This window comes from Cariama cristata, unplaced genomic scaffold (genome assembly GCF_000690535.1).
Source record: "Cariama cristata isolate BGI_N322 unplaced genomic scaffold, ASM69053v1 scaffold17050, whole genome shotgun sequence".
NCBI classification, from domain to species: domain Eukaryota; kingdom Metazoa; phylum Chordata; class Aves; order Cariamiformes; family Cariamidae; genus Cariama; species Cariama cristata.
The window spans coordinates 2,312-8,661 of NW_009596541.1; the positions used below are offsets into that span (position 1 = coordinate 2,312).

The 6,350-nt window shown below is 37.9% G+C and overlaps 1 pseudogene across 1 annotated transcript; it reads left to right on the forward strand.

Moving 5' to 3' along the window:
• Positions 1-5,284: 5,284 nt before the first annotated feature.
• Positions 5,285-5,893, forward strand: LOC104166590 (annotated as a pseudogene). The gene has a single exon (XR_696491.1). The product of XR_696491.1 is annotated as a protein AF-9 pseudogene (transcript).
• Positions 5,894-6,350: the final 457 nt, after the last annotated feature.

Below are 6,350 nucleotides of genomic sequence, written 5' to 3' on the forward strand. Positions count from 1 at the left end.
TCTTGGTAATACCTTAGATTTTTATTATGCTTTATGAAGTACTTATTTTTAAAGATTTGTTAGTACTGCTCTGTGAAAGGGGTTGTACATCTTGAAGTACTATATGAACATGGTGTTACTTGGCTTAAGAAAAGGAAACATCTGCAGGTATCTTAACATGCATATAATCCTCTATTCTTTTGACGTTTGTTATGCAATATATCAAATTCTAACATTCACTTGAATTGCTTCAATATTTGATGAATACACAGATGTAAGCTGTGGTGTGTAAATATATTACCTGTCAAAACACCACAATCTCCATTTTACATATGAACTTGATAAAAGACTGTTTTATTCATCCCTCTTAGCAGAACTACATTATTGACTCTTATTCTTTGCAACACTTCTTAATGTGGGAACAAAAAGAAACATTTAAACACACTGTTAGATTTTGGTAAGTAAGAAAATAGATTGAAAGTCCATTCTGATTTTCAGGAAGATCTATGCTGTACATGATGTGAATATTTAGGCACATTTCATCCCCACCAGCCTTCCACATTCATCGTTAGGTTTGATATGATTTTACCAGTGAATATATTTGAATTTTTTTCTGTCTTACAAATTTTATGTTCCTCTTGCTGTTTTCCTCTCAGTCATTGTTGGCTTCTGTTAGGGTGCAACATAAGGTCATTGCAGAAACTTAGGGAATAAGAAAATATGCTTTTTTAACTTAGAGAATGAATGCAGATATAAAAGCAATGGGTTGGCTGTCTTAATAAAAGAGTAGCTCTGAGAGAGCACGGCAGCGATGTATGTATATATGTCTATATCAGAAGTATGTCATGTACTTGTACTATGATTTCTATGAAAACGTCGGCTTCCATGTTGTAGAAACAGGAAAGAAGTCTGGTTTTAAAATTGAAAAGACAAAAAAGTTCTCAAGTTCCTATTGGTTTTAATACTACTGCACACTAGGACCTATTTCACAGCTCTCATCTGTTAGAAAACCAGTGAAATGAGTCTCTCCTTTTGGGCAATTTAAAATACCTGGTAAAGAGACTAATAAGAAACATAAAGACTCCATCTAGTTTATTAATGGCACATATTTTATTCCTCCCCAGGGTAACACCTACAGCTCTGGCATGATAGAACAAGATGTGAAGATAAAAGCATTAATAGTTAGTTCACATGTCAACCTTTGGGGCTGATCTTGCATCAAACAAAATGTTAAGCTTTTTTTTTTTTTAATAAATAATTTAAAAGAACTCCACGAGGAAAAGAGTTTTGACTGAAGTAAAACATCTCAAGGAATGATTAGTGCTTTTTTATTTTTGTTTTTTAACTACTGGCCTAGAAAATGAGGAATTGTGTTACGTTCAGATATTAAAATATCATCATAATATTGTTCATTGTTGATGCTTCTGCACATTGTTGATGTTGATGCATATATATTATATAGACATATAGTTAGATTTCCAAATCTGACTCAAAAATACATTTGCAACACTGATGCAAGAAACATCTGAACAAAAAGCACAATTGAATAATTTCTGCAGCAGTGTGCGAAAATTCAGTGTTTCACTAATTAATTAAGAAAATGAGAAGGAAAAGCAGTTCCAAGTAATTATTTTTAATTAATTGTTCCTGCCTGTTGCTACAGAGGACAAGGGACATACTGCTTTTTTTTGCACAGAAGACATGTGTAAGCCATTCAGGTCCTGCAGCATTAAATTGTGGCTTAACACATCTTGATAGGACAAGTCATAAGAAGTTATCTGCCAACAGGGAGCACACAACTGGATGTATTCTCGGTCTTAATTTCTCCTCTTGTTGACACAGCTTTCATTAAACCAGCTAATTCTGCTTTGTTTTATTAGGTGGGTTTTTTTCAGAGCAGTTTTACTGCTTGTATTTTTAAAATTAGTCAGCCCCTGTGGAGGTTGAGGCTGGCCATGTCCTGCTTTGGTCCTTCAGTTTCCAGCGCACTGCTGCTATCCCATCTACATTGTGGGTAAAAAGGTGGTTAAGTAAGGGGAAAGAAAAGCTAAATTTGTTTTCCCCTCTACACTTCTGTAAATCTGTGGCAGCTTTAGACAGCCGGACATACCTCATATTCGTATATACTGGAGGATTGTTTGTGGGCAGCTGAGCCCCACACAGCTGCTTACTCACTCCTCCCCGGTGGGATGGGGGAAGAGAATCAGAAAGGTGAAAGTGAGAGAACTTGTGGGTTGAGATAAAGACAGTTTAGTCGGGAAAGCAAAACAAGGAATTTGTTCAGCACTTCCCATGGGCAGGCAGGTGTTCAGCCATCTCCAGGAAAGCAGGACTCCATCACACGTAACCGTTACTTGGGAAGACAAATGCTCTAAGGCCAAACGTCCTCTCCTTCCTTCTTCTTCCCCCAGCTTTATATGGTGAGCATGACACCATATGGTATGAGATATCCCTCTTGTCAGTTGGGGTCAGCTGTCCCAGCTGTGTCCCCTCCCAGCTTCTTGTGCACCCCCAGCCTCCTCGCTGGTGGGGTGGGGTGAGAAGCAGAGAAGACCTTGATGCTGTGTGTATGCTGCTCAGCAATAGCTAAAACATCAATGTGCCATCAACACTGTTTTGGTCACAAATCCAAAACATAGCCCCTTACAAGCTACTATGAAGAAAATTAACTCTATCCCAGCCAAAACCAGTAGAAAGGTCAAAAAAGAAAAGCAGTTTCTTAGCACTGTAGAATGGTGAATGTGGATTGCTGGAAAATGAAACAGAGCTAGGGATTTTTACATGAATTTTACACAGATGAAAGCATATCCAGTCTTACACAGATGAGAGAATTTTGAACGCCACGTTGGTCTGCAGCTTGCAAAGGACTTAGATGAATTACCAACCAAATTATTGAAATTCAAACTCAGAAGTGGATATACACTGACTAGCACCATTTTCAGTAGTTCCCCATTTCCTAGAATGCTTTCTTTGCATAAAAATTGTATTAGAAGAACACTTTGTTGTAAGTACTCTTCATCATCCTCTCTTTCAACCTAAGAATTACATTATAACTGTGATTCTAAACCATGTATTGGGTCACCCCTAACTAAATATATTCCAACTTGTGACAAATACTGTCATCTTTATGTCCTAAGGAGGAGTAATTAAAGACTCTTGAGCTATAAGATGTATAGTTGCCAGTAAGTAAAGTGTCAGCATGGGAATCTTTGGCATACTGCAGGTGTATAGTCCATATAATTTTCCTAAAGCTATTGCTGTTCTGCCAGTCATGAGTTTGATCATTTGAGAATTGGAGGGTTTGATACTGGCATGGCACGTAGCACTTAGGGAATATGCTACTTTCAAGAAGGGCTGGTTTGCTAGGTTTATGGGCTGATAGTCTTACGGGTTTTCGTCAGGAATAAAATTGCACATACTTTTATTTTCTAGGATAGTATGGGTTCTTTTTTATGCTATTTCAGATTGATATTGTTGATGAAGCTTTACTCAGTATGAGTTAGGATTTTTACAGATTTTACAATACATCAGGTTTCATGCTTGATTTTTTTTCAGGGTTTTGGTATTGAAGTTTTATACTATTTAAATCTGTGTTCTAGGTAAAAGGAAAGGAAAACAATGGGAATATGCAATATATTTATTGAAATATTTCTTTCTAAAAGTTCCTCAGATGCAAGGCAATATATAGACAGAAACACTTATAATCAGCTTGGAAGAAAGTAAGCAACCTAAACTTTTTGACCATAGGTTCCTGTAGATTGAAATGACACTTTGCAGATTTTAAATAGTATGAAAATGAAGCTTGTTTCTGGAGAGAGTGCTACAGGTGTTTAGTGTTTATAACAGTGCAATTAGGCTTCTGGGTATTTTTGAGATACTGAGAGCCCACTGCTAGCAGTTTCAGTGAAAGTGGGCAGTGCTGGAGCTGTCCTCATCTTTTGAAAGTTCCTGGGTGTTAATTCTCGGAAGAAAGGATCCCAAATGACCCATTGTCCTGGTCTGGCTAAACCAGGACTAGTTCTCCTTTTAGTAGTTTTTCTTTCAGTTAAAGAAAACTGAAAGAAAAGCAGTTTCTTCCTGCCTCCAATCACGGTCCGTGCATTCCTGGTTCAGGTTCCTGTTGGCTGTGAAGTCCGGTCTGGGACATCCATGTGCCTGCCCTGTGGCGACAGCAGCACAAGCAGCTGCAGCCAGCAATTCCCCGACCATCATCGGGAAGTTCAGTGTATTGGTTTTGTATATTTTTCCTTTATTTCTATTATTAGTGGTATTAGTGTTAATATTATTATACTCTTTTTCACTGTTATGGTTTTATTAAAGTAGTTTTAATTTCCAGCCTGTAAGTCTCTCTCCCTTTTCCTCTTTCTTTCCCCTCCCAGGGGAGGAAGGTGTTAATAAAGAGCATCTGCCATCTGCTTTAAGAACCAGACCAGCCTTAAGCTGGAACACCCATTCAGGATGGTTCAATCCCTTTATTGCCAGTTCTAGCTGCAGATCACCACTTTCCTTGCCACTTTGACTTTTCAGATCCAACTGAATGAAGAATGATACTGCCCTGTTTTTTCTGCTTTTGTCTATCTTATAGGACCTCTGAGTCATCACCTTCTCAGAAACTCTTCTCTCTTATAACAGTTGAATTTAAAAAAATTCAATTAAATACTAAGGAGAGACAGCAGCAATAAATACAAAGAAGAAAGCTTTTTTACTAAAGGAGGTTTTCTATAAAAAGACATTGACTACTGGGATGTTGTGTGTCGATGAAGTCTTCCATAGCCCAGCTGGACCCAGAGTTGTTACTGTGCATGAGGAAAAGGATCTGGCAAAAGTTGGAGAGAAAGTCACAGTAGAGAAGTCAAACTTTGCCTGAAATGTCATCAGGAGCACATGTTTTGCTCTGATCCTGAAGTAGATCTGTTGACATTATGTGGTTCATATCCTGATCTTTCCTTATGATGTCTTTTTTTCTGATAGCTAATGGTCATGGTTAACATTTCCTAAACTGTCTTTTATGTTCATCTTACGATGTTTCTTAAAAAGCGTGTCTAATTCTTAAGATAAAAACTAACGTGTCTTGCAGATACTGAGAAGCAGTGGTAACTGCTCATGTTCCACCACTTGTAACAGATAAGTTGAGCAAAGTGATGGGGTTTGTATCTGTCCTTATATAGGTATTTGCAGTTCTGGTTTTCAACAGGCAGTTCCAAGTTTTTGATATGAATCCTATGTCCATATTGTGTCTGTCTTTTGGGGCTTTGAGGGTTCTTTTTGGTTTTTGTAAGTAAAATTTTGCATTGCCTTTTTGCAGGACCCAGCTAAGATTCTGAACACAAATAGCAGCAGCAGCAGTAGTAACAGTTTTTCAAAGACCCACAAGTTAACAAAGGAGCACAAGGAAAAAGCTTCTAAAGACTCAAAAGAACATAAAAGTGCCTTCAAAGAACCTTCCAGGGAACACAACAAATCTTCCAAAGAATCCTCTAAGAAACCCAAAGAGAACAAGCCTCTAAAAGATGAAAAAATAGTTCCTAAGATGGCCTTCAAGGAACCCAAACCCATGTCCAAGGAGCCAAAATCTGAAAACACCTCCATCCTTACCATAACAGGTGGGCAGCAGCAAGAAAAGAAGACCCCCACAAAAAGGCCCTCTGTTCTGGACTCTGATGAACCTTCTGCAAAAAAAAGAAAAAAAAGTGGCTCGGATTCATTATTTAAAAGCTTTTCTAGTGCCCCACCACTGATTCTTACTTGTTCGGCTGACAAAAAGCAGACAAAGGATAGATCTCAACTCAAGGTGGGGAGAGTCAAAATTGAAAATGATGCACTGGAAAGGAAGTCACTGACTCTGCCACCGTTTGATGATATTGTAGATCCTAGTGATTCTGACATGGAGGAAAACTTGTCCTCCAAATCTGAAGTAAGTGATGTTTGGTTTTGCTTCATATGTGTTGAGTATTCCCAGTCTGTGGGATTGTGCACCATATTTGTATTTTCCCCTTCCTTTCTCCTGTATACTGGCAGATTGTTCAAACTGAAGGATGTTGACTGCCAGCTGTTCAAACTTATGCATGTTCTAGTTGAATTGTATTGCCTATTCAAGTCTACTCAATTTGTAAATCTGTCAACATTATGATGAATAAGCATATGGGAGATGGCTATAAATAATATTGCTCTTTTGATTTTGTTCTTCTGAATGTCATGCTTCTTGTGAGAGAAAAGGATATTGATTTAAATGCTTGTATTTTACACCCTAAGTCTTTGTTTTCAGGCGTCAGAGAATTCAGTAAATTTAGGAAAGGGTTGCAGTAAATCAGGGTGTTATTTTTCTTCTAAAAAGGGCAGTTCTGTGAATGATGCCAGTTTTGTGGAGCAGG